Source organism: Myripristis murdjan, chromosome 20 (assembly GCF_902150065.1).
Source record: "Myripristis murdjan chromosome 20, fMyrMur1.1, whole genome shotgun sequence".
NCBI classification, from domain to species: domain Eukaryota; kingdom Metazoa; phylum Chordata; class Actinopteri; order Holocentriformes; family Holocentridae; genus Myripristis; species Myripristis murdjan.
The window spans coordinates 28449718-28466660 of record NC_043999.1 but is presented as its reverse complement, the minus strand read 5'-3'; the positions used below and the strand labels follow the sequence as shown (position 1 = coordinate 28466660).

Below are 16943 nucleotides of genomic sequence, written 5' to 3'. Positions count from 1 at the left end.
GCCCCACTGAGACTCAAGACCGTATTACTGTATTACAGACTGTACAAACTCTGATTCACTGTGGGAGGGAAGTTATCATCGGGGGGGATTTTAACTGTCTTGTGGACATAACAGACAGAAAATCCACCTCTCCTGTGAAATTAGATGCCAGTTCTTATGTGCTCCAGAATATGATTAAAGATTGTAAACTTGTCGATACCTATAGACAAAAAAATCCTAATACACCAGGGTATACTTGGACAAATGGGAGAACCTTTTCTCGTATAGATTTTCTGTTTACCACACCAGGAGTCACACCAGTGAACTGTGCAATTGAACCAGTGCCTTTCTCAGACCACCATAAACTAGACTGCTTATTAGAAATCAGCAACTCTATTAAGGCTGGGCCAGGTATTTGGAAACTCAACACAAGCCTTTTAGACAATCCAGAGGTGGTGGCAAGATATAAGGATAAACTTAACCAGTGGTTCACTTTGCAGCCCTTGTTTGACTCCATAGGAGAGTGGTGGGAGGACGTTAAATGTAAAACAAGGAAGTTTTTCATGGCCGAAGGCAAAAAAGCAGCAGCAAAGAAACGGGCTTTCCAAAAAAGAATGCAGGCTAAGTTGCAACGTTACTACCTTCTTTCCCTGTCTGGTTTTGAGGTCAATGAGGATATAGCTAAACTAAAAAAAGACATGATGAAATTATATAATGAAAAGAGTAGAGGGGTCCTCATGAGGAGCAGGGTGCAACACTTAGAAGAAAATGAAAAGTGTACTCGTTACTTTTTCAATAAACTGGCCAAATCCAGACATTGTATTGAAGCTGTGTTAGACAGAGAAGGGAAAGAGGTTAGTGATCAACAAGAGGTACTCGGGGTTGTCAGGTCTTTCTACCGCGACCTCTATCAAGATAGTGCCATATCTGAACAGTCAATCAGTTTCTTTTTGACACATTTAACAACAAAACTGAATGATACAGATAGTGATTTGCTTGAGAGAGACTTGACAATCAATGAGTTAACAAAAGCTATGCAGAGTATGCAGAATAATAAATCTCCTGGTCTGGACGGTCTACCCAAGGAGTATTACAGCACCTTTTGGGACCAGCTAAAAAATCCTCTATTGCAAGTGTTTAAAGAGAGTTTCTCTAGAGGTACACTACCCCTTTCACTAAGAACAGGTTCTATCTCCCTTCTTAAAAAAAAAAGGAGATAGAAAAGACTTGAAGAACTGGAGACCTTTAACCTTGCTTGGAGTTGATGTTAAAATCCTGTCAAAGGCCCTTTTTTTTCGGATGCAACCAGTAGTCCATCAGCTGGTTAGCATAGATCAAACATGTGGAGTTGTAGGCCGGTCCATGTCCGACAGCCTGGCCTTAGTTAGAGATTCTTACCTGTTTGCTCAAGATCGTCATCTTCCTCTTTGCATTCTGGGGCTAGATTTGGAGAAAGCCTTTGATAGTATTAGTCACCAGTACCTTAAAGCTGTTTTGAACCATCTCAATTTTGGTAATACATTTAGAACCTGGGTAGACCTACTCTATGCAGACATTTCTAGTGTAGTTTTAGTAAATGGAAAATACACAGATCCATTTAAAGTCAAGTCAGGTGTACGACAGGGTTGTTCACTTTCCCCTATGTTATTCATCCTTGCAATTGAACCTCTCGCATGTGTTTTGAGACAAGAGAGAATTATCAGAGGTTTTCCAATTCCAGGGGCATCGGGTAAAGAGGCAAAACTTAGTTTGTACATGGATGACCTAACCCTCCTTCTCACAGATAATAAGTCCGTAAGAGACACTTTAGATATTTGTGATCTTTTTACTGCTGCATCAGGAACAAAAGTCAATAAAGATAAATGTGAATTACTCTACCTCAACTGGAGAGAGCCAGTGGAACACCTAGGCCTTATTAAAAAAAAAGATACGATCAAAATTTTAGGGGTACACATTGGGAAAAACATGGAAAAAATTAATTGGGAGTCAAAATTATCAAAAATTAGAGGAAAACTAATTCAGTGGCAAGACAGGGACTTATCAATAACAGGAAAAGTACTTGTCATAAAAGCAGAAATTCTTGCACCCCTGACTTTCCTAGCAACCACTTTTCCAGTCCCACATAGGTTTATGATGACAATTAGAAAAATGGTTTTCCAGTTCATATGGGAGGGAAAACACGAGAGAATTAAACGTGAAATAATGTGCAGGCCATTAGAGATGGGGGGTAAAGGTGTCCCAGACATTGAGAACAAACTAAAGGCGATGTTTGTGACTCCGATTTTAAAAGCTTGCTTGAAGCCTGAGGCAGGGCCAAGTTGGGCTCATTTTGCCCTGTTTTGGGTAGGGTGTGGTGTGCTTAGAGCGTGGGGGGAAAGGCCACCACAAACCATCCCATACGCACAAACATGGCCAAAAATTTATGATACAGTATTCTCATGTTTAAAGAAAGGCATATCTCAACTTGCATACGACAAAATAACAAGAAAGAGTATAGAACAGGCCTTGTCACCCTTTCTCTCAAGGTTAACTCCCGCGGGCACATTAACAGAAGAAGTTTCAAAATAGCATGGTGTAATATTAATAACTCCAGTTTAACCAATAATCACAAAGATTTAGCTTGGCAAGTTGCCCACAAGTGTTTACCCACGAGAGCTTTCCTTGAGGGAAGAAAATTCAGCCACAGTGCTAAGTGTCCTAGGCCTTCCTGTGGTGACAATGAAACTGTAGAACATCTTTTCTGGTCATGCCCTTTTGCGAAAACTGTGTGGTTTCTTGTGTCACCATGGCTGAAAACTTTGTATAAAGTCCCAGTATGTTTTGAAGATATAGCGTATGGTTGCTTGCAAAAAAACCCCAAAGCTAAGATTATTAAATGGTGGGTGGTTATTAATTGTGTAAAAGAAAGCCTGTGGAAAGCAAGAAATGTATGTGTTATGAAAAAGTATTGTGTATCACAAGAAATTGTTATAAGATCTATGTTAAGTATTTTCAACGATTATATGTTGAAGGATAAGACAACAACAGACAAGAAAACAAAATTGCAATTATGGAAAGTTCCAAAAACTGCATTGTTTGAGAACGCATAATCTGCTTCAGTGGAAAATAATGAAATTTGTGATGATTTTAGGGTGAAACTTTAAATGTAGTGATGTGAAATTAATTGTGTGTTTTTGAATTTTGTCCCTAAGGTAACCCTGTATTGGACTAAATAAACGTTTAAAAATTGAATTGAATTGGTTCACCCAGGGCGAGGCTCAGCCATTGCACTCCGGCTGTGCTGACCCCTGCGAATTCCCCAAATGTGGGAATCTCGACTGCATAATTTATGGTAGTGGGGGACTGCGTCCGCGCTCTCCCCTGATCAGCGTGTCAAAAGACAACAGCCTTACAAATACACATGCCACGGCTTGTCCAATGCACAGCCTTATACGTATATTATATTACATATTTCTCCTTCTATTTCTTATGGTTCCACACGCTTGGACTATGTTCTTCTCTTAACCCTTTCATCAACCGCGTTTGCCTGCCAGTCACATACGCACAAGTCAAAACATGGATGACTGGAGATTTCTCTTCAGCACAATCCTACTTCCATCTTTAAACCGGAGCCCGTGCGATCAAGCTATTTGTCACTGAAAAGGATTGTTGAAGGTCAGCCCTGCATCAGCCTGTGATTGGTCCTCCTCACCGTCTGAACTAGCTCCGCCCTCTGCCCGCCTTCTGGCCAATCAGCTTTGGAGTAAAGTTCAGGGCTTTCTGGAGGAGCTTCCGGCAGAGATCGAGTCACGACATCACTTGTTTGGCCCGGTCACGGTATTAGTCCGGCAGAGTACAGGGATAGAAGTCCTCTGGGCCTCTGAAAGTTGACATACTTTCCAACAGGAATGTGCGGAATTTCCTCCCAAGAGCTGGTAATAACCAATGCCACAGGAAGGCAAGGATTTTTACCACCAAGAAGAGGCGACCGCAGTCTTAGCCAAAAGGCCGAGACGTCAAAACAAGTATGTCAAGTCAGAACATGCATGACTGGAGATTTCTCTTCAGCACAATACCAGGTCCGTCTTTAAATTGGAGCCAGTGCGACGAAGCTATTTGTCCCCGCCAAGGACTGCGGATCCACTCGGCGCAAAATCAGGAACGATGCGGAGAAGTCTTGTCTTTTGATTGTCCAGTCCACGGCGTGTGGTTGTGGAACCCCCGGTTGAATTGGACAGAGCCAGTCGGGGGAGAAATATCGCATACAAAGCTTTTGGCTGTGTGTGTGAGAGCTGGGAGTTGTGTATGCGATGTTGAGGGCAAGCCGGAGCACTTGAGACGTAAAGCGTAAGCCCTGCATACCGCAGGTCCCGTTGGCAGTGGCTGCAAGTCCAAAGTTATGGGCCGACGGGTGTTTGCAGCTGGAGAAAGAGCTGGGCGAGCGTAAGCTGTTATTGCACAAGGTGAGGGAGGGGGTGCACCGCTCCCGGAGATACTGCAATACCGGGTCGATGCGTGGAGTGGACGGAGCAAGCCCCTAGTCCATCTCCCTGTTCCAGAAATCCATTTAATATATGGTCCCCGGGTAGGGGACGTATCAGATATTAAACTGATAAGAACAGATACTACACTTGATCTTAGCCAAAAGGCCGAGAAGCGATAACTCTCACACCCTCAGAGGGAAGCGCCCCTCTCCCGGACAGGTCACTCCCGCGGACGGTTGGGACCTCCCGCCACACACTTGAACCACACGTCAGCAAACGGCACACAAAGCACAGCCACTAGCCAACGACTAACAGGTCATATCATTGCAGGAAAAGAAAGCATTTAGCCAACGCATCCAGTTGCACCTGACTGCAGTCCGCAGATCGGGGTTGGGCGAAATGTGGGCGGAGCTAAACGTTTGACTCCGTGCGGTGACTACAGTTAGCAGGTCGGAGTTGGGCTAAATGTGGGCGGAGCTAAACATTTGACTCCACCCGGGCGCCATCTGGTTAGGGTAAGGTGAAGGGTTAAGGTTGAGGTTAAGGTTAGGATTGAGGTAAGGGTTAGGGTTAGCAACCTCTTCCAGTGGCTTGCTGTTGAGGAAGTGGGCGGAGCCAAACGCTTAGCTCCACCCACGTTGAGCCACTCCTCGATCTGCAGACTGCAGTCAGGGCTAACTCAACGCATCTTCTGGACCCCTGCGCATCACGTGGTGCGTTAAGGTCCAGTCGGAAAACAGGAACCCCTGGGGAATCAAAGTGGAACACTGAACCACCAGATCCCAGGGAAAGCTGTAAATACGGGACGCAGATCAAAGCGGACTGTGAATCCCACGACAAGCATCTGAAGACAGTGCCTTTCCACATGCCAACAGCTCACCTCCCACAAATCAAACGCAGCTGTAAATGCCTCTGGTGGACACATAGAGGAAGGGAAAGAGAGACACACGGACAGACAGACAAGGAGGGAACACATAGAGGAAGGGAAAGATTGGGGATGGGGGGTCCAGTTGCACGTTGAATTGTTCTTACTCAGCCAGGGTTCACCAAGTTGTTACTGGTCAGCTGGTAGTCCATCACTCTACTTGTAGTCCATCTAGTTGCTTAACAAATCCAATATGGTCATCCCATGTCTTGTGAAAGTTCTGAAGAGCACCATTAACATTATAGCTGATCTTGTCTAGCTTGGGATTGCACATGATACTCTTGATGAGATGTGTGTGGGTGGGTGCACAATTCAAACTTCTCAAGGAAATAACTGAAACTCTTAGTGAGCCTTGGAAAAGCAGGGATGTAGAGTGGATGTGAAGTGATGTTCCAGGCTGTGTGTGTGTGTGTGTGTGTGTGTGCGCGCGCGTGTGCGTGTGAGAGTGTGTGTGTGTGTGTGTGTGTGTGTGTGGGGGGGGGGGGTTTGTTCCACTGTGCCAGTGTGAGCACCATGAGACAGAGTGGTGTGTGTGTGAAGGGGGCTCCAGCGGGCGTGTCAGTGACTTCATACTTACCTGGCAGGGGAGATACCATGATCAAGAAGGTGGTTCACCCAGGGCGAGGCTCAGCCATTGCACTCCGGCTGTGCTGACCCCTGCGAATTCCCCAAATGTGGGAATCTCGACTGCATAATTTATGGTAGTGGGGGACTGCGTCCGCGCTCTCCCCTGATCAGCGTGTCAAAAGACAACAGCCTTACAAATACACATGCCACGGCTTGTCCAATGCACAGCCTTATACGTATATTATATTACATATTTCTCCTTCTATTTCTTATGGTTCCACACGCTTGGACTATGTTCTTCTCTTAACCCTTTCATCAACCGCGTTTGCCTGCCAGTCACATACGCACAAGTCAAAACATGGATGACTGGAGATTTCTCTTCAGCACAATCCTACTTCCATCTTTAAACCGGAGCCCGTGCGATCAAGCTATTTGTCACTGAAAAGGATTGTTGAAGGTCAGCCCTGCATCAGCCTGTGATTGGTCCTCCTCACCGTCTGAACTAGCTCCGCCCTCTGCCCGCCTTCTGGCCAATCAGCTTTGGAGTAAAGTTTAGGGCTTTCTGGAGGAGCTTCCGGCAGAGATCGAGTCACGACATCACTTGTTTGGCCCGGTCACGGTATTAGTCCGGCAGAGTACAGGGATAGAAGTCCTCTGGGCCTCTGAAAGTTGACATACTTTCCAACAGGAATGTGCGGAATTTCCTCCCAAGAGCTGGTAATAACCAATGCCACAGGAAGGCAAGGATTTTTACCACCAAGAAGAGGCGACCGCAGTCTTAGCCAAAAGGCCGAGACGTCAAAACAAGTATGTCAAGTCAGAACATGCATGACTGGAGATTTCTCTTCAGCACAATACCAGGTCCGTCTTTAAATTGGAGCCAGTGCGACGAAGCTATTTGTCCCCGCCAAGGACTGCGGATCCACTCGGCGCAAAATCAGGAACGATGCGGAGAAGTCTTGTCTTTTGATTGTCCAGTCCACGGCGTGTGGTTGTGGAACCCCCGGTTGAATTGGACAGAGCCAGTCGGGGGAGAAATATCGCATACAAAGCTTTTGGCTGTGTGTGTGAGAGCTGGGAGTTGTGTATGCGATGTTGAGGGCAAGCCGGAGCACTTGAGACGTAAAGCGTAAGCCCTGCATACCGCAGGTCCCGTTGGCAGTGGCTGCAAGTCCAAAGTTATGGGCCGACGGGTGTTTGCAGCTGGAGAAAGAGCTGGGCGAGCGTAAGCTGTTATTGCACAAGGTGAGGGAGGGGGTGCACCGCTCCCGGAGATACTGCAATACCGGGTCGATGCGTGGAGTGGACGGAGCAAGCCCCTAGTCCATCTCCCTGTTCCAGAAATCCATTTAATATATGGTCCCCGGGTAGGGGACGTATCAGATATTAAACTGATAAGAACAGATACTACACTTGATCTTAGCCAAAAGGCCGAGAAGCGATAACTCTCACACCCTCAGAGGGAAGCGCCCCTCTCCCGGACAGGTCACTCCCGCGGACGGTTGGGACCTCCCGCCACACACTTGAACCACACGTCAGCAAACGGCACACAAAGCACAGCCACTAGCCAACGACTAACAGGTCATATCATTGCAGGAAAAGAAAGCATTTAGCCAACGCATCCAGTTGCACCTGACTGCAGTCCGCAGATCGGGGTTGGGCGAAATGTGGGCGGAGCTAAACGTTTGACTCCGTGCGGTGACTACAGTTAGCAGGTCGGAGTTGGGCTAAATGTGGGCGGAGCTAAACATTTGACTCCACCCGGGCGCCATCTGGTTAGGGTAAGGTGAAGGGTTAAGGTTGAGGTTAAGGTTAGGATTGAGGTAAGGGTTAGGGTTAGCAACCTCTTCCAGTGGCTTGCTGTTGAGGAAGTGGGCGGAGCCAAACGCTTAGCTCCACCCACGTTGAGCCACTCCTCGATCTGCAGACTGCAGTCAGGGCTAACTCAACGCATCTTCTGGACCCCTGCGCATCACGTGGTGCGTTAAGGTCCAGTCGGAAAACAGGAACCCCTGGGGAATCAAAGTGGAACACTGAACCACCAGATCCCAGGGAAAGCTGTAAATACGGGACGCAGATCAAAGCGGACTGTGAATCCCACGACAAGCATCTGAAGACAGTGCCTTTCCACATGCCAACAGCTCACCTCCCACAAATCAAACGCAGCTGTAAATGCCTCTGGTGGACACATAGAGGAAGGGAAAGAGAGACACACGGACAGACAGACAAGGAGGGAACACATAGAGGAAGGGAAAGATTGGGGATGGGGGGTCCAGTTGCACGTTGAATTGTTCTTACTCAGCCAGGGTTCACCAAGTTGTTACTGGTCAGCTGGTAGTCCATCACTCTACTTGTAGTCCATCTAGTTGCTTAACAAATCCAATATGGTCATCCCATGTCTTGTGAAAGTTCTGAAGAGCACCATTAACATTATAGCTGATCTTGTCTAGCTTGGGATTGCACATGATACTCTTGATGAGATGTGTGTGGGTGGGTGCACAATTCAAACTTCTCAAGGAAATAACTGAAACTCTTAGTGAGCCTTGGAAAAGCAGGGATGTAGAGTGGATGTGAAGTGATGTTCCAGGCTGTGTGTGTGTGTGTGTGTGTGTGTGTGTGTGCGCGCGCGTGTGCGTGTGCGTGTGAGAGTGTGTGTGTGTGTGTGTGTGGGGGGGGGGGTTTGTTCCACTGTGCCAGTGTGAGCACCATGAGACAGAGTGGTGTGTGTGTGAAGGGGGCTCCAGCGGGCGTGTCAGTGACTTCATACTTACCTGGCAGGGGAGATACCATGATCAAGAAGGTGGTTCACCCAGGGCGAGGCTCAGCCATTGCACTCCGGCTGTGCTGACCCCTGCGAATTCCCCAAATGTGGGAATCTCGACTGCATAATTTATGGTAGTGGGGGACTGCGTCCGCGCTCTCCCCTGATCAGCGTGTCAAAAGACAACAGCCTTACAAATACACATGCCACGGCTTGTCCAATGCACAGCCTTATACGTATATTATATTACATATTTCTCCTTCTATTTCTTATGGTTCCACACGCTTGGACTATGTTCTTCTCTTAACCCTTTCATCAACCGCGTTTGCCTGCCAGTCACATACGCACAAGTCAAAACATGGATGACTGGAGATTTCTCTTCAGCACAATCCTACTTCCATCTTTAAACCGGAGCCCGTGCGATCAAGCTATTTGTCACTGAAAAGGATTGTTGAAGGTCAGCCCTGCATCAGCCTGTGATTGGTCCTCCTCACCGTCTGAACTAGCTCCGCCCTCTGCCCGCCTTCTGGCCAATCAGCTTTGGAGTAAAGTTTAGGGCTTTCTGGAGGAGCTTCCGGCAGAGATCGAGTCACGACATCACTTGTTTGGCCCGGTCACGGTATTAGTCCGGCAGAGTACAGGGATAGAAGTCCTCTGGGCCTCTGAAAGTTGACATACTTTCCAACAGGAATGTGCGGAATTTCCTCCCAAGAGCTGGTAATAACCAATGCCACAGGAAGGCAAGGATTTTTACCACCAAGAAGAGGCGACCGCAGTCTTAGCCAAAAGGCCGAGACGTCAAAACAAGTATGTCAAGTCAGAACATGCATGACTGGAGATTTCTCTTCAGCACAATACCAGGTCCGTCTTTAAATTGGAGCCAGTGCGACGAAGCTATTTGTCCCCGCCAAGGACTGCGGATCCACTCGGCGCAAAATCAGGAACGATGCGGAGAAGTCTTGTCTTTTGATTGTCCAGTCCACGGCGTGTGGTTGTGGAACCCCCGGTTGAATTGGACAGAGCCAGTCGGGGGAGAAATATCGCATACAAAGCTTTTGGCTGTGTGTGTGAGAGCTGGGAGTTGTGTATGCGATGTTGAGGGCAAGCCGGAGCACTTGAGACGTAAAGCGTAAGCCCTGCATACCGCAGGTCCCGTTGGCAGTGGCTGCAAGTCCAAAGTTATGGGCCGACGGGTGTTTGCAGCTGGAGAAAGAGCTGGGCGAGCGTAAGCTGTTATTGCACAAGGTGAGGGAGGGGGTGCACCGCTCCCGGAGATACTGCAATACCGGGTCGATGCGTGGAGTGGACGGAGCAAGCCCCTAGTCCATCTCCCTGTTCCAGAAATCCATTTAATATATGGTCCCCGGGTAGGGGACGTATCAGATATTAAACTGATAAGAACAGATACTACACTTGATCTTAGCCAAAAGGCCGAGAAGCGATAACTCTCACACCCTCAGAGGGAAGCGCCCCTCTCCCGGACAGGTCACTCCCGCGGACGGTTGGGACCTCCCGCCACACACTTGAACCACACGTCAGCAAACGGCACACAAAGCACAGCCACTAGCCAACGACTAACAGGTCATATCATTGCAGGAAAAGAAAGCATTTAGCCAACGCATCCAGTTGCACCTGACTGCAGTCCGCAGATCGGGGTTGGGCGAAATGTGGGCGGAGCTAAACGTTTGACTCCGTGCGGTGACTACAGTTAGCAGGTCGGAGTTGGGCTAAATGTGGGCGGAGCTAAACATTTGACTCCACCCGGGCGCCATCTGGTTAGGGTAAGGTGAAGGGTTAAGGTTGAGGTTAAGGTTAGGATTGAGGTAAGGGTTAGGGTTAGCAACCTCTTCCAGTGGCTTGCTGTTGAGGAAGTGGGCGGAGCCAAACGCTTAGCTCCACCCACGTTGAGCCACTCCTCGATCTGCAGACTGCAGTCAGGGCTTACTCAACGCATCTTCTGGACCCCTGCGCATCACGTGGTGCGTTAAGGTCCAGTCGGAAAACAGGAACCCCTGGGGAATCAAAGTGGAACACTGAACCACCAGATCCCAGGGAAAGCTGTAAATACGGGACGCAGATCAAAGCGGACTGTGAATCCCACGACAAGCATCTGAAGACAGTGCCTTTCCACAAGCCAACAGCTCACCTCCCACAAATCAAACGCAGCTGTAAATGCCTCTGGTGGACACATAGAGGAAGGGAAAGAGAGACACACGGACAGACAGACAAGGAGGGAACACATAGAGGAAGGGAAAGATTGGGGATGGGGGGTCCAGTTGCACGTTGAATTGTTCTTACTCAGCCAGGGTTCACCAAGTTGTTACTGGTCAGCTGGTAGTCCATCACTCTACTTGTAGTCCATCTAGTTGCTTAACAAATCCAATATGGTCATCCCATGTCTTGTGAAAGTTCTGAAGAGCACCATTAACATTATAGCTGATCTTGTCTAGCTTGGGATTGCACATGATACTCTTGATGAGATGTGTGTGGGTGGGTGCACAATTCAAACTTCTCAAGGAAATAACTGAAACTCTTAGTGAGCCTTGGAAAAGCAGGGATGTAGAGTGGATGTGAAGTGATGTTCCAGGCTGTGTGTGTGTGTGTGTGTGTGTGTGTGTGTGCGCGCGCGTGTGCGTGTGCGTGTGAGAGAGTGTGTGTGTGTGTGTGTGGGGGGGGGGGGTTTGTTCCACTGTGCCAGTGTGAGCACCATGAGACAGAGTGGTGTGTGTGTGAAGGGGGCTCCAGCGGGCGTGTCAGTGACTTCATACTTACCTGGCAGGGGAGATACCATGATCAAGAAGGTGGTTCACCCAGGGCGAGGCTCAGCCATTGCACTCCGGCTGTGCTGACCCCTGCGAATTCCCCAAATGTGGGAATCTCGACTGCATAATTTATGGTAGTGGGGGACTGCGTCCGCGCTCTCCCCTGATCAGCGTGTCAAAAGACAACAGCCTTACAAATACACATGCCACGGCTTGTCCAATGCACAGCCTTATACGTATATTATATTACATATTTCTCCTTCTATTTCTTATGGTTCCACACGCTTGGACTATGTTCTTCTCTTAACCCTTTCATCAACCGCGTTTGCCTGCCAGTCACATACGCACAAGTCGAAACATGGATGACTGGAGATTTCTCTTCAGCACAATCCTACTTCCATCTTTAAACCGGAGCCCGTGCGATCAAGCTATTTGTCACTGAAAAGGATTGTTGAAGGTCAGCCCTGCATCAGCCTGTGATTGGTCCTCCTCACCGTCTGAACTAGCTCCGCCCTCTGCCCGCCTTCTGGCCAATCAGCTTTGGAGTAAAGTTTAGGGCTTTCTGGAGGAGCTTCCGGCAGAGATCGAGTCACGACATCACTTGTTTGGCCCGGTCACGGTATTAGTCCGGCAGAGTACAGGGATAGAAGTCCTCTGGGCCTCTGAAAGTTGACATACTTTCCAACAGGAATGTGCGGAATTTCCTCCCAAGAGCTGGTAATAACCAATGCCACAGGAAGGCAAGGATTTTTACCACCAAGAAGAGGCGACCGCAGTCTTAGCCAAAAGGCCGAGACGTCAAAACAAGTATGTCAAGTCAGAACATGCATGACTGGAGATTTCTCTTCAGCACAATACCAGGTCCGTCTTTAAATTGGAGCCAGTGCGACGAAGCTATTTGTCCCCGCCAAGGACTGCGGATCCACTCGGCGCAAAATCAGGAACGATGCGGAGAAGTCTTGTCTTTTGATTGTCCAGTCCACGGCGTGTGGTTGTGGAACCCCCGGTTGAATTGGACAGAGCCAGTCGGGGGAGAAATATCGCATACAAAGCTTTTGGCTGTGTGTGTGAGAGCTGGGAGTTGTGTATGCGATGTTGAGGGCAAGCCGGAGCACTTGAGACGTAAAGCGTAAGCCCTGCATACCGCAGGTCCCGTTGGCAGTGGCTGCACGTCCAAAGTTATGGGCCGACGGGTGTTTGCAGCTGGAGAAAGAGCTGGGCGAGCGTAAGCTGTTATTGCACAAGGTGAGGGAGGGGGTGCACCGCTCCCGGAGATACTGCAATACCGGGTCGATGCGTGGAGTGGACGGAGCAAGCCCCTAGTCCATCTCCCTGTTCCAGAAATCCATTTAATATATGGTCCCCGGGTAGGGGACGTATCAGATATTAAACTGATAAGAACAGATACTACACTTGATCTTAGCCAAAAGGCCGAGAAGCGATAACTCTCACACCCTCAGAGGGAAGCGCCCCTCTCCCGGACAGGTCACTCCCGCGGACGGTTGGGACCTCCCGCCACACACTTGAACCACACGTCAGCAAACGGCACACAAAGCACAGCCACTAGCCAACGACTAACAGGTCATATCATTGCAGGAAAAGAAAGCATTTAGCCAACGCATCCAGTTGCACCTGACTGCAGTCCGCAGATCGGGGTTGGGCGAAATGTGGGCGGAGCTAAACGTTTGACTCCGTGCGGTGACTACAGTTAGCAGGTCGGAGTTGGGCTAAATGTGGGCGGAGCTAAACATTTGACTCCACCCGGGCGCCATCTGGTTAGGGTAAGGTGAAGGGTTAAGGTTGAGGTTAAGGTTAGGATTGAGGTAAGGGTTAGGGTTAGCAACCTCTTCCAGTGGCTTGCTGTTGAGGAAGTGGGCGGAGCCAAACGCTTAGCTCCACCCACGTTGAGCCACTCCTCGATTTGCAGACTGCAGTCAGGGCTAACTCAACGCATCTTCTGGACCCCTGCGCATCACGTGGTGCGTTAAGGTCCAGTCGGAAAACAGGAACCCCTGGGGAATCAAAGTGGAACACTGAACCACCAGATCCCAGGGAAAGCTGTAAATACGGGACGCAGATCAAAGCGGACTGTGAATCCCACGACAAGCATCTGAAGACAGTGCCTTTCCACAAGCCAACAGCTCACCTCCCACAAATCAAACGCAGCTGTAAATGCCTCTGGTGGACACATAGAGGAAGGGAAAGAGAGACACACGGACAGACAGACAAGGAGGGAACACATAGAGGAAGGGAAAGATTGGGGATGGGGGGTCCAGTTGCACGTTGAATTGTTCTTACTCAGCCAGGGTTCACCAAGTTGTTACTGGTCAGCTGGTAGTCCATCACTCTACTTGTAGTCCATCTAGTTGCTTAACAAATCCAATATGGTCATCCCATGTCTTGTGAAAGTTCTGAAGAGCACCATTAACATTATAGCTGATCTTGTCTAGCTTGGGATTGCACATGATACTCTTGATGAGATGTGTGTGGGTGGGTGCACAATTCAAACTTCTCAAGGAAATAACTGAAACTCTTAGTGAGCCTTGGAAAAGCAGGGATGTAGAGTGGATGTGAAGTGATGTTCCAGGCTGTGTGTGTGTGTGTGTGTGTGTGTGTGTGCGCGCGCGTGTGCGTGTGAGAGTGTGTGTGTGTGTGTGTGTGTGTGTGTGTGGGGGGGGGGGGGGTTGTTCCACTGTGCCAGTGTGAGCACCATGAGACAGAGTGGTGTGTGTGTGAAGGGGGCTCCAGCGGGCGTGTCAGTGACTTCATACTTACCTGGCAGGGGAGATACCATGATCAAGAAGGTGGTTCACCCAGGGCGAGGCTCAGCCATTGCACTCCGGCTGTGCTGACCCCTGCGAATTCCCCAAATGTGGGAATCTCGACTGCATAATTTATGGTAGTGGGGGACTGCGTCCGCGCTCTCCCCTGATCAGCGTGTCAAAAGACAACAGCCTTACAAATACACATGCCACGGCTTGTCCAATGCACAGCCTTATACGTATATTATATTACATATTTCTCCTTCTATTTCTTATGGTTCCACACGCTTGGACTATGTTCTTCTCTTAACCCTTTCATCAACCGCGTTTGCCTGCCAGTCACATACGCACAAGTCAAAACATGGATGACTGGAGATTTCTCTTCAGCACAATCCTACTTCCATCTTTAAACCGGAGCCCGTGCGATCAAGCTATTTGTCACTGAAAAGGATTGTTGAAGGTCAGCCCTGCATCAGCCTGTGATTGGTCCTCCTCACCGTCTGAACTAGCTCCGCCCTCTGCCCGCCTTCTGGCCAATCAGCTTTGGAGTAAAGTTTAGGGCTTTCTGGAGGAGCTTCCGGCAGAGATCGAGTCACGACATCACTTGTTTGGCCCGGTCACGGTATTAGTCCGGCAGAGTACAGGGATAGAAGTCCTCTGGGCCTCTGAAAGTTGACATACTTTCCAACAGGAATGTGCGGAATTTCCTCCCAAGAGCTGGTAATAACCAATGCCACAGGAAGGCAAGGATTTTTACCACCAAGAAGAGGCGACCGCAGTCTTAGCCAAAAGGCCGAGACGTCAAAACAAGTATGTCAAGTCAGAACATGCATGACTGGAGATTTCTCTTCAGCACAATACCAGGTCCGTCTTTAAATTGGAGCCAGTGCGACGAAGCTATTTGTCCCCGCCAAGGACTGCGGATCCACTCGGCGCAAAATCAGGAACGATGCGGAGAAGTCTTGTCTTTTGATTGTCCAGTCCACGGCGTGTGGTTGTGGAACCCCCGGTTGAATTGGACAGAGCCAGTCGGGGGAGAAATATCGCATACAAAGCTTTTGGCTGTGTGTGTGAGAGCTGGGAGTTGTGTATGCGATGTTGAGGGCAAGCCGGAGCACTTGAGACGTAAAGCGTAAGCCCTGCATACCGCAGGTCCCGTTGGCAGTGGCTGCAAGTCCAAAGTTATGGGCCGACGGGTGTTTGCAGCTGGAGAAAGAGCTGGGCGAGCGTAAGCTGTTATTGCACAAGGTGAGGGAGGGGGTGCACCGCTCCCGGAGATACTGCAATACCGGGTCGATGCGTGGAGTGGACGGAGCAAGCCCCTAGTCCATCTCCCTGTTCCAGAAATCCATTTAATATATGGTCCCCGGGTAGGGGACGTATCAGATATTAAACTGATAAGAACAGATACTACACTTGATCTTAGCCAAAAGGCCGAGAAGCGATAACTCTCACACCCTCAGAGGGAAGCGCCCCTCTCCCGGACAGGTCACTCCCGCGGACGGTTGGGACCTCCCGCCACACACTTGAACCACACGTCAGCAAACGGCACACAAAGCACAGCCACTAGCCAACGACTAACAGGTCATATCATTGCAGGAAAAGAAAGCATTTAGCCAACGCATCCAGTTGCACCTGACTGCAGTCCGCAGATCGGGGTTGGGCGAAATGTGGGCGGAGCTAAACGTTTGACTCCGTGCGGTGACTACAGTTAGCAGGTCGGAGTTGGGCTAAATGTGGGCGGAGCTAAACATTTGACTCCACCCGGGCGCCATCTGGTTAGGGTAAGGTGAAGGGTTAAGGTTGAGGTTAAGGTTAGGATTGAGGTAAGGGTTAGGGTTAGCAACCTCTTCCAGTGGCTTGCTGTTGAGGAAGTGGGCGGAGCCAAACGCTTAGCTCCACCCACGTTGAGCCACTCCTCGATCTGCAGACTGCAGTCAGGGCTTACTCAACGCATCTTCTGGACCCCTGCGCATCACGTGGTGCGTTAAGGTCCAGTCGGAAAACAGGAACCCCTGGGGAATCAAAGTGGAACACTGAACCACCAGATCCCAGGGAAAGCTGTAAATACGGGACGCAGATCAAAGCGGACTGTGAATCCCACGACAAGCATCTGAAGACAGTGCCTTTCCACATGCCAACAGCTCACCTCCCACAAATCAAACGCAGCTGTAAATGCCTCTGGTGGACACATAGAGGAAGGGAAAGAGAGACACACGGACAGACAGACAAGGAGGGAACACATAGAGGAAGGGAAAGATTGGGGATGGGGGGTCCAGTTGCACGTTGAATTGTTCTTACTCAGCCAGGGTTCACCAAGTTGTTACTGGTCAGCTGGTAGTCCATCACTCTACTTGTAGTCCATCTAGTTGCTTAACAAATCCAATATGGTCATCCCATGTCTTGTGAAAGTTCTGAAGAGCACCATTAACATTATAGCTGATCTTGTCTAGCTTGGGATTGCACATGATACTCTTGATGAGATGTGTGTGGGTGGGTGCACAATTCAAACTTCTCAAGGAAATAACTGAAACTCTTAGTGAGCCTTGGAAAAGCAGGGATGTAGAGTGGATGTGAAGTGATGTTCCAGGCTGTGTGTGTGTGTGTGTGTGTGTGTGTGTGCGCGCGCGTGTGCGTGTGAGAGTGTGTGTGTGTGTGTGTGTGTGTGTGTGGGGGGGGGGGGTTGTTCCACTGTGCCAGTGTGAGCACCATGAGACAGAGTGG

General features: G+C 49.3%; 9 non-coding genes and 1 pseudogene across 9 annotated transcripts; 5 read left to right on the top strand and 5 right to left on the bottom strand.

The window, feature by feature from the left end:
• The first annotated feature begins 3201 nt into the window (after nucleotides 1-3201).
• LOC115379296 (uncharacterized) lies at nucleotides 3202-3342 on the top strand (annotated as a pseudogene).
• Nucleotides 3343-4428: 1086 nt separating this feature from the next.
• Nucleotides 4429-4619, bottom strand: LOC115379321 (U2 spliceosomal RNA). The gene has a single exon (XR_003930232.1). It is a non-coding gene; the product is annotated as a U2 spliceosomal RNA (small nuclear RNA).
• A 1317-nt stretch (nucleotides 4620-5936) lies between these two features.
• Nucleotides 5937-6100, top strand: LOC115379292 (U1 spliceosomal RNA). Its single transcript, XR_003930207.1, has one exon. It is a non-coding gene; the product is annotated as a U1 spliceosomal RNA (small nuclear RNA).
• Nucleotides 6101-7186: 1086 nt separating this feature from the next.
• Nucleotides 7187-7377, bottom strand: LOC115379320 (U2 spliceosomal RNA). Its single transcript, XR_003930231.1, has one exon. It is a non-coding gene; the product is annotated as a U2 spliceosomal RNA (small nuclear RNA).
• A 1320-nt stretch (nucleotides 7378-8697) lies between these two features.
• Nucleotides 8698-8861, top strand: LOC115379291 (U1 spliceosomal RNA). Its single transcript, XR_003930206.1, has one exon. It is a non-coding gene; the product is annotated as a U1 spliceosomal RNA (small nuclear RNA).
• Nucleotides 8862-9947: 1086 nt separating this feature from the next.
• LOC115379318 (U2 spliceosomal RNA) lies at nucleotides 9948-10138 on the bottom strand. The gene has a single exon (XR_003930228.1). It is a non-coding gene; the product is annotated as a U2 spliceosomal RNA (small nuclear RNA).
• Nucleotides 10139-11459: 1321 nt separating this feature from the next.
• LOC115379290 (U1 spliceosomal RNA) lies at nucleotides 11460-11623 on the top strand. The gene has a single exon (XR_003930205.1). It is a non-coding gene; the product is annotated as a U1 spliceosomal RNA (small nuclear RNA).
• Nucleotides 11624-12709: 1086 nt separating this feature from the next.
• Nucleotides 12710-12900, bottom strand: LOC115379317 (U2 spliceosomal RNA). The gene has a single exon (XR_003930227.1). It is a non-coding gene; the product is annotated as a U2 spliceosomal RNA (small nuclear RNA).
• A 1324-nt stretch (nucleotides 12901-14224) lies between these two features.
• On the top strand, nucleotides 14225-14388 carry LOC115379289 (U1 spliceosomal RNA). The gene has a single exon (XR_003930204.1). It is a non-coding gene; the product is annotated as a U1 spliceosomal RNA (small nuclear RNA).
• A 1086-nt stretch (nucleotides 14389-15474) lies between these two features.
• Nucleotides 15475-15665, bottom strand: LOC115379316 (U2 spliceosomal RNA). Its single transcript, XR_003930226.1, has one exon. It is a non-coding gene; the product is annotated as a U2 spliceosomal RNA (small nuclear RNA).
• Between the last annotated feature and the right edge of the window lie 1278 nt (nucleotides 15666-16943).